Source organism: Heterodontus francisci, chromosome 22 (genome assembly GCF_036365525.1).
Source record: "Heterodontus francisci isolate sHetFra1 chromosome 22, sHetFra1.hap1, whole genome shotgun sequence".
NCBI classification, from domain to species: domain Eukaryota; kingdom Metazoa; phylum Chordata; class Chondrichthyes; order Heterodontiformes; family Heterodontidae; genus Heterodontus; species Heterodontus francisci.
In genome coordinates this window covers 56,528,454-56,539,211 of record NC_090392.1, presented here as the reverse complement: position 1 = coordinate 56,539,211, position 10,758 = coordinate 56,528,454, and positions in this window count along the sequence as shown.

Sequence of the window (10,758 nt, the reverse complement as noted above, 5' to 3'; positions counted from 1 at the left end):
ACAAAATCTATTGTTCTTAGTCAGCCTGGCCTATTTGTGACTCCAGTCCCACACCAACATGGATGTCTTTTATGTCCAAACCACTCAGTCATATAAAACCACTACAACTAATAACATCTTCAACAAATGGACTGCAGTGGTTCAAGAAAGAAACCCCCGGCACCTCCTCAGGGCAACTAGGGATGGACAATAAATAGCAGCCTTACTGGCAAGGCTCACATCCTGAGAATGAATAAAATAAATAGTCTTAAAAGGCAGTTTAGAGATGTGTAAATTGAATCTCGCAAAAAGAAGTATCCCTGATATGAGACATTTGTCCCCATTTGGTTGGATCAGATGCTGATAGGTTTGAGCAAAGTGGGAGGCAAGCTTGGACTCAGATGTTTGAGTTGAATTCACCTGTCCTTATCCAAGGTTTTTTTTCACCTCTAGATTATATTCTCCACCAACAATCTGAACTGGCCTCCCTCAGCTGCATCAGTCAAAACTCCATTTCCCATATCCTATCCTGCACGACATCCTGTTCATCCCTGACCTCAATCCTGACCTCCTGACCATTGTCAACTAACTTCCTGCATGTCAACAGATAAAAATCTAAATGCCCAGCCACACTTACAAATCCTTCACCACAAGATTTTATACGTACAGGAGAATCCATAATAGGGCAGATCAAACACAATCTATGTAAGAATGAAGAGCAGAGGCCAATGACCTTTACTTGGAACATTCTCTACTTTTCCTTTTCACTCATAGCTAGACTCCATTATTTCAGTTTCCTGCTGTGAATTCCGTCACCAACATATTTTTTGTCTTATGTTTAAAAAAAATCCAAATTCCTGTTAAGAGTTACACAACACAATGAGACTGGCTGGAACAGAAAGAAAATGTAGAGCCCCTTGGAGGTAACAGAAAGCAATATAACAGACTGCATATCTTTGCAACAAAGCGATGCATAAAGCTGAGAAAATTTTCTTGCAGCAGACGTTTATTATTTATGGCTCAACTGTCGCAATTTACCACTTTCTGGAATTAAGTAGAGGTTTTCCATAAAAATGCATAGGTGGTTCAGAGTTTATTAAAATAGCAACTTCACAACAGTCTTGAGTGAAGTGGAAGGGCATCACGTCACCTGGGAGAAAACTAAATTGCAAGTGCTCCAAGCTATCATTACTAGCAATAACAAGCACACATTCATCCTGTTTTAGATACACCTGAAGTGCTAACACCTAGCAGTAATTCCATTACTATGAATGCCTTGTAATATGTTGAAAATGTAGCCATGCATATGTTTTTCCCCAGTTTACCATTGTAAATACTGTCCATCATTGTTAAAACCATACGAACATAGATTGGTTGAAGGAAGCCATTTGGGCAGCACAGTGGCGCAGTGGTTAGCACCGCAGCCTCACAGCTCCAGCAACCGGGTTCAGTTCTGGGTACTGCCTGTACGGAGTATGCAAGTTCTCCCTGTGACCGCGTGGGTTTCCGCCGGGTGCTCCGGTTTCCTCCCACAGCCAAAGACTTGCAGGTTGATAGGTAAATTGGCCGTTGTAAATTGCCCCCAGTGTAGGTAGGAGAAAGGTGTGGATGTGGTAGGGAATATGGGGTTAATGCAGGATTAGTATAAATGGGTGGTTGTTGGTCGGCACAGACTCGGTGGGCCGAAGGGCCTGTTTCAGTGCTTTATCTCTAAATAAATAAATAAATTTGGCCTCTCGTGTCTGCAAGAGCAATTCAGAGAGTCCCACTCCCCCATCCTTTCCCTGTCGCCCTGCAAAATCTGTCTCTTCAGGTGCTTATCCAATTCTCTTTTGAAAGTCCCAATTGTATCCACCTCCACCACACTCTCAAGTAGTGCATTCCAGATCCTAACCACACGGTCCTTAAAGTTATTCCTCATGTTAGGGTTGTGCATCCTGGTTTGTTCCTGCAGATCCCCCTAAATTCTGTGAGCAGCCTTGTTAGGTCTCCTCTCTGTTCTACATTTAAATAGGAGAGTATGGCATCTAATTTCCCTAGCATTTGAGTGTTAGCTAACCGGACGGTACGGGGTTCGATTTGGGAATCCTCCAGGTCTCCCTCCAACATGTCCACACTGTCCCTTTCACCCTCCTCTTTCCTGCCTGCCTAACAGACTTGTGCTTGTTAGTCCCCTTTCTGACTGTGATCCCGTTTTAACCGTATTTATGTGGCACAGCCTTTTCTTTTTCCTACAATCTGGGGTGTCAATTATATAATTCACCTGGTTAATTCTCTATTACTCTGTACGGGCCACTGAACTGGGCTTTCAATGGTTCTCCCTATAATAGCACTAACACATGGTCTCTGGGTTGAAATGTTATGATCTTGGCATGTTTATCCGCCTGCCTTTTCATAGTTGTCTGGGAGATTTTTTTTGTGTTCCTGAGCCACTGCACAGACTCTCGTGAGCTGTTCAGAACATGGAAAAGTCGTCTAACAGGAACGATTTGTCCCTGTGTCCAAAATACATATCCTTGATTAGTTTTAGAGGACCTCTCACCGCATGTCCATAAACTAACTCAAAGGGACTAAAGCCAGTGGACTCATTGGGAGAGTCCCTGGTAGCAAACAGAAAAAATGCCAGCCCTTTGTCCCAGTCATGTGGGTACTAATAGCAGTATGTCCTGATCATTGTCTTTAGGGTCTGGTGGTACTGCTCAAAAGCCCCTTGTGACTGCAGGTGGTAGGCTGAGGACTTCAGCTTGGTTATGCCCAGATTACCCATGACCTTTTGAAAAGTACTGGACATCAAATTGGTGCCCTGATCCGACTGGATCTCAGCTGGCAGCCCAAATCGGGTGAAGAATTGGGTTTGCCCCTCTACCACTAGCTTGGCAGAGGTAGTTCTTAGTGGAATAGTCACTGGAAATCAGGTAGCCACCTCCATAATGGTGAGAAAATAGTGGTAGCCCCATTTTGTTTCAACAGGGGCCCTCACACAATCTACCAGCACTCTGCTGAATGGTTCCCCAAAAGCCGGGATGGGAATTAAGGGTGCAGGCTTCCCCACAATCTGGCATGTGTGGCACGTCTCACAGAACTCCACCACATCCTTGTGGAGTTGTGGCCAGTGAAACTGCTGTCTGATGCGGGCTTGGGTTTTTCTGACACCGACATATCCAGCCATTGGAATCTTGTGGGCTATTCTCAATATTTCCTTAAGGTACCTCGGAGGCACCAGTACCTGGTGAACAATTGTCCACTCTTTATTTGCAGCTCTGTGAGTAGGTCTCCACTTCCTCATCAGTACCTCATCCTTTAAATAGTAGCACTCTGAAACTCCCTCTGCTTCAGCATCAGTATGGGCAGTCTGTGCCAAGTTTTTTTAAACCGGGGTTGGCTTGCTGAGCCTTGATCACAGAAAACAAGTTTAACCCATCCTTTGGGTCCTCTAACTCCCCAAAGAAGGTTTCAGATAACTAGACAGTAGGGTCATCTGTCTGCAGTGCCAGTTCAGCCTTCTTTGATGGAGCTTGTTTGGCATGGACCCAGACACACAACACAGGAAAAATGTCAGGGACATTTTCCTGTAACTGTTCTGTCTCCCTGACCCATTTCGGTCTCTCTAAAAACACTGAGGAAGCCAGCACCTTCGCCCCCACCAGATCATTACCCAGGGGCAGATTAACCCCATCCACAGGTAAGCGAGGGACAATCCTCATGCTTACCGGTCCTGAAACAAGGTCGCAATCCAGGTGCACCTGGTATAAAGGTATGGACATACATTTTCCTCAGATACCATTTACCAGCACACGCGCATTCAATGCATTCTTGGGGGGAAAGGTCATACCTTTTCCCAGCAGAAGGGATTGGGTGGCCCCTGTATCCCCAAGTATGACTATGGGCTTACTCACCTCACTTGATAGGTATGGGGTCACTTTTTCGCTGGACATAAAATCCTAGTAACTCTCAGGGATTTTGTTAAGTTTTTTCACACTCTCAGCGGTAGGTTTATTGGGTTTTACTGCTACAGTTAAAGCCATAGCTTGTGCTGCGCTTTCCATCAGGGCCCTTTTTTCTGCACTGATCTGGTATATTCTGATTAATCCTACAGGTTTTCTCCATAACTTCCAGCAGTCAGCTTGAAGATGACCTGCCTTGTTACAAAGGAAACATACATGCTTTGGGGTATCACTCCTGTTCTCAGCACCTTCTTTTTTGGCTGACGAGGGCCCCCTGTGTTTTTAGCTCATCCTTCTCACTCATGGCTGTTCATCCCCCTATCACTCTCCCACATTCTATCCTTTTCAGGTTTTTGGAGGTAACTAGGAAAGGGTTTCTCTCAGGGCAAATGTTTGTGCATAAGTGTATAATCATCAGCCAGGATTGCTGCTTGCCGGGCTCTTGGAACCTTTTGTTCCTCCACATGGTTTCTTATGGAAAGGGGAAGTGAGTTTTTGAACTGCTCAAGGAGGATCACCTCTGAGGTTTACATAGGTGAACTCTATCTTAAGTGTCCGTATCCACTGTCAAAAGCAAGCTGCTTAACCCTTTCAAACTCGAGGTAAGTATGTTCAAGCTGTTTTCAGAATGTTTGGAATTTTTGGTGGTATGTCTCCTATAGGATAGCATTTTTAGTAACCTCATAATCTGATGAACTCTCATCAGGCAACAATAAACCTCATGGGCTTTTCCTGTTGGTTTGCTTTGCAATAACAGTGACCAGCTCTCTGCCAGCCACTTCAGCTGTTTTGCAAGCTTTTCAAAAGAGACAAAAAATGCTTCCACATCCCTCTCATTGAACTTTGGTATCAACTGGAAAAACTTTCAGAGCTCAGCACCCGGTCCTGAACTAAGGGTAACTCCCTCACTAGCGGTGCCTTCGCTGGGTACATTGGGTCTTCCCCTATTGATTTTGAGCTGCCTTAACTCCCTGTGAAAAGCTCTTTCTTTTTCCCTTTCCTGGAATTCTCTCTGGAAATCTCTCCCTTTTTCTCTTTTCTGAAACTCTGCTCTTTTTCCTTCTGGAATTCTAATTCTAGTCTCCTCTGTTCTGGTTTTACTGTAGCTAATATTGTTTTGTCTGTCAGATTCTATGCCTGTCTTTGCTTCTTCAGTGTCAATTTTAAAATGGTTGGCAACAAGGTTTAGGATTTTGGGTTTCCTAGCTTATGGACTGATAGTAATCTCTAACTGCCCAGCTACATTGCTCATACTCTTCAACAAATAGGGCTTTTAACCTGGCCCAAGTTAATTCACTCTGTTCTAGGAAAAGGTACTGATCTCGAATGTGGACATTTTAGTACTCTAGCACTGAAAACCGCAAGAAAACCTGTAATTAAGTTTTTAAATTATTGCTGGGGATCAATTTGGTTTCCTGCTTCCAATTTCCCGTTTGTCTTTGGGTTTGGGTTTGATACCAGATGTGAGGCCCCAAATTTCTGTTACAGTCAAGTGAAGAGGGGTAAAAAGGCTTCCCTCTTTTACCGCTCCTTTGTTTGACGACAAGAAGTTTAATTCTTTCTTAAAGTGGATGTACTGGCCAATTCAGTCGGTGTTTGATTACTTACTTACGATGAGCATAGCAGGCTTTCTTGAGTTTAAGAAAGAGGTTAACTTTATTGTACCTAAACTGAACTAATGAAAATAATAAACAATGCACAAATTCCACTCTCACACACACAAATAGGTTACCAGAGTGGGGTAAGGTAGTTTGGTTGTGTTAGAGTCCATAGAAAAAAGGAGTATATAGTCTGGAGTATTTTGTGATTCGGCTGGCTTCTAGCTGAATTCGGTGGTCCTGAGGCTCTTAGTTTGAAGAGGTGGATGACTGGTTTGATCTGTTTCTTGGAGACAGTGATGTGGATGATTTCCCCCAACAGGGTTTCTGATTGTAGCCAGAGTATGCAAAGGTGGTCAGTCAACAGGCAGAGTCTGAAGCTTGTAAGCTGAAATGGAGAGAGAGAGAGAGACTCCCATTTGGGTCTGCACATGTCATAGTCCAGAAGCTTCTCATTTCAGCTGCAGAGAAACACAAGCTTAAAAACCACAGAAGGGGAGGGACCTGTCACACGACAGTTACTCAATGATTCAAACATAGCAGTTAGCATTATTCCTTCTTGCCAAAAGAAAGACAACAAACTGTTCCCTTAAATTTCCTGGGTCTTGGTTCTTGCTGGACATTAGCAGGCATTTCGTCCCCTTCTCACGGGCCTTGCAAGGTAGGATACAGTGTTGCAAATTAGGTGGTTGTCCAAAGCTGTGACAATATGCTTAAAGAAGACATTTGGATTTCCTTTTATGTTAGCTACCATTCTCTTCTCATATCCTCTCTTTGCCTCTCCAGTTTCATTTTTCAGTTCCCCTCTGAACTTTTTATATTCAGCCTGGTTTTCCCTTGTATTCTCAATCTGACATCTGTCATATGCTCCCCTTTTCTGCTTCATTTTACTGTCTATCGCTCTCATTATCCAGGGAACTTTGGCTTTGGTTTCCCTACCTTTCCCTCTCATGGGAATATACCTCGACTGTATTAGAATCATCTCCTCTGTTTTGGCAGCCCATTGCTCCATTCCAGTTTTGCCTGTCAATAATTAATTTTAATTTAACTGGGACAGATCCGTTCTCACCCCACTGAAGTTGGTGAGTTTTAGTATAGTTACTTTGGATTGTTCCTTGACCTTTTCCATGGCTAAATTGAACCTTATGATACTATGATCACTATTCACGAAAAGCTCCCCGACTGACACTTGATCCAATTGACCCATCTCATTTCCCAGAACCAGATCCAGCAATGCCTCCTTCCTCATTGTGCCAGCAACATACTGATCAAGAAAATTCTCCTGACCACATTTCAGAAACTCTGTCCCCTCTCTTCCCTTTACACTATTACTATCCATGTCTATGTTAGGATAATTGAAGTTTCCCACTATCACTACTCTGTAGTTTTTGCACCTCTCTGTAGTTACCCTCCAAATTGGCTCTTCTATATATTTCCTTTTCTGTAATGCAGCGTCCCAGAGCTGTATGTAGTACTCTTGATGTGCAATTCTAGCAGAACCTCCCTGCTTTAATATTCTACACCTTGGCTAATAAAGGAAAGTCTCCGTTTTGTCTTCTTAACCACCTTCCCTGCAGCCTAGTTGTTTCCTCATTGTTTCCTCATTATCAACCACATGAGCAACTTTTGTATCATGGGAAAACATCTTAATCATGCCCCTACATTCATTCATATATATACAAAAAGCAAACAACCTAGTACTGAGTCCTGCAGAACCCCATTGGAAACAGCCTTTTAATCAAAAAATACCCATCAACCATTACCGTTTACTTGCTGCACTGAGCCAATTTTGGATCCAATTTGCCATTTTCCTTTGGATCCCACGGGCTTCTACTTTTCTGACCAGTCTGTTCTGTGGAACCTTGTCAAAAGCCTTGCTAAAATTCATGTAGAGTATATCAAACATGCCACTATCATCGACCGTCCTTGGTACCTCCTCAAAATATTTCCTTAACTAATCTATACTGACTGCCCTTACTTAATCCATGCCTTTCTAATTGACGATTAATACTGTCCCTCAGAATTTTTTCTATTAATTTGCCTGTCACCGAAGTTAGGCTGACTGTATGTGGTTACTTGATCCATTGCTCTCTTACTTTTTAAGCAAAGGTACAAAATTAGAAATCATTCAGTCTGCCAGCACCATATCTGTAGCCAGAGAGGATTGGAAAATGATGGTAAGAGCCTCTGCTATTTCCTCTCTCCCTTCTTGAACAGCCTGGGATACATTTCATCGGGCCTAGTGATTTATCTACTTACAAAGACTCTAACGCCTTAATATTTCCTCTCTCACTATTCTTATTCCATCCAATATTTCACACTCTTCCTCCTGAACTGCATCGGCCCCCTTTTTTGTGAAGACAGATGCAAAATATTCATTAAAATCCACACCCTGCTCTTTTGTTTGTTATTCTCAAGCTCTGCATGTTTTTCGGAAACATCTTTCCAATATTTTTTCATGCCCTCTGCTTTCCAATTTCCTTTTCAATTTCACCCAAGCACTTTCTATGATCCTTTAGACTTTCTGTAGTACTGAATTCTTGGTATCTGACATAAGCCTCCCTTTTTTTTTGCCTTACACAACGCTGTATTTTTTTAAAAATTCCTTCATGGGATGTGGGTGGCGCTGGCTAGGCCAGCATTTATTGCCATTCCTAATTGCCCTTGAGAAGGTGGTGGTGAGCTGCCTTCTTGAACTGCTGCACTCCATGTGGGGTAGGTACACCCATAGTGCTGTTCGGAAGGGAGTTCCAGGATTTTGACCCAGTGACATTGAAGGAACAGTGATATTGTTCCAAGTCAGGATGGTGTGTGGCTTGGAAGGGAACTTGCAGGTTGTGGTGTTCCCATGCATTTGCTGCCCTTGTTCTTCCAGGTGGTAGAGGTCATGAGTTTGGAAGGTGCTGTATAAGGAGCCTTGGTGCATTGCTGCAATGCATCTTGTAGATGGTACACACTGCTGATACTGTGCGTTGATGGTAGAGGGAGTGAATGTTTGTGGATGGGTGCCAATTAAGCGGGCTGCTTTGTTCTGGATGGTGTCGAGCTTCTTGAGTGTTGTTGGAGTTGCACTCATCCAGTGAAGAGTATTCCATCACACTCCTGTAGATGGTGGACAGTTTTTGGGGAGACAGGAGGTGAGTTACTTGCTGCAGATTCTCTGATCTGCTCTTGAAGCCACGGTATTTTCATTGCCTGGTACTTGTGTGGCACGAAAGTTACTTGCCACTTATCGGCCCAAGCCTGGATATTGTCCAGGTCTTGCTGCATCTCTACATGGACTGCTTCAGTATCCGAGGAGTTGTGAATGGTGCTGAACATTGTGCAATCAGCAGCGAACATCCCGACTTCTGACCTTATGATTGAATGAAGGTCATTGATGAAGCAGCTGAAGATGGTTGGGCCGAGGAGACTACCCTGAGGAACTCCTGCAGTGATGTCCTGGAGCTCAGATGTTTGACCTCCAACAACCACAACCATCTTCCTTTGCGCTAGGTATGACTCCAACCAGCAGAAAGTTTTCCCCGATTCCCATTGGCTTCAGTTTTGCTAAGGCTCCTTGATGCCATACTCGGTCAAATGTTGCCTTGATGTCAAGAGCAGTCACTTTCATGTCACCACTCGAGTTCAGCATTTTTTGTACATGTTTGAACCAAGGCTGTAATGAGGTCAGGAGGTGAGCTTCCCTGGTAAAACCCAAACTGAGCATCACTGAGTAGGTTATTGACAAGCAAGTGCTGCTTGATAGCACTGTTGACGACACCTTCCATCACTTTCCTGATGATTGAGAGGAGACTGATGGGGTGGTAATTGGCTGGGTTGGACTTGTCCTGCTTTTTGTGTACAGGACATACCTGGACAATTTTCCACATTGCTGGGTAGATGCCAGTATTGTAGCTGCATTGGAACAGCTTGGCTAGGGCGCGTGGCAAGTTCTGGAGCACAGGCCTTCAGTACTATGGTTGGAATGTTGTCAGGACCCATAACCTTTGCAGTATCCAGTGCCTTCAGTTGTTTCTTGACATCAAGCGGAGTGAATCGAATTGGCTGAAGACTGGCATCTGTCTTCAGGAGGAGGCTGAGATCGATCATCCACTCGCCACTTCTTGCTGAAGATTGTTGCAAATGCTTCAGCCTTATCTTTTGCACTGATGTGCTGGGCTCTGCCATCATTGAGTATGGGGATATTTGTGGAGCCACCTCCTCCAGTTAGCTGCTTAGTTGTCCGCCACCATTCACGGCTGGATGTGGCAGGACTGCAGAGCTTAGATCTGATCCGTTGGTTATGGAATCGCTTAGCTCTGTCTATCGCATGCTGCTTACGTTGTTTGGCACGCAAGTAGTCCTGGCTTGAAGCTTCACCAGGTTGACACCTCATTTTGATGTATGCCTGGTGCTGCTTCTGGTATGCCCTCCTGCATTCTTCATTGAACCAGGGTTGGTCCCCCGGCTTGATGGTATTGGTAGAGTGGGGGATATGGCAGGCCATGAGGTTAAAGATTGTGGTTGAGTACAATTCTGCTGCTGCTGATGGCCCACAGTGCCTCATGGATGCCCAGTTTCGCATTGCTATATCTGTTTGAAATCTAACCCATTTAGCACAGTGATAGTGCCACACAATATGATGGAGGGTATCCTCGATGTGAAGACGGGGCTTTGTCTCCACAAGGACTGTTGTCTATTTTCTAGCCTTTGTTTGCTCTGCCTTCCACACTCGCTTACAAATTTTCTGCTTTCTATTTCCTGCTTTGCTTGTCTCCCTCCCAAATCTATGCTCATGTTCCCAACCCCCTGCCAAGCTCATTTAACACCTCCCTACCCCCTAACAGCATGAACAAACCTCCCTGATATTGATATTGGCCCAAGCCCTGTCGAGGTGCAACCTGCCCACTTTGTGCATATCCATATTTTGAATCAGTTCAAAACATTTACAATGAATATTACCCAAAAAGCTTTGCACAACACCTCTCTCATCTTTGGAACCTTTCCTCACACTCTGCTAGAGTAGTGCAGCACATTGGTGCACAATACCAGGTACATTAGCACAGGGCCTCACACATATTACAGGGCTTTATGCCACAAATCACCATGTCATATTCTTGAATTAAGCAATTATGTTCTTTGCATGCAGAATAGAGCTGGCTTCTTCACAGTGGGAGGAGGGGGCAGATTGGGGCACCGCTTGCAGTAAATCAGTCTGAATTCTTTTATACCCCTGACAACAGTCAGTTATGGAT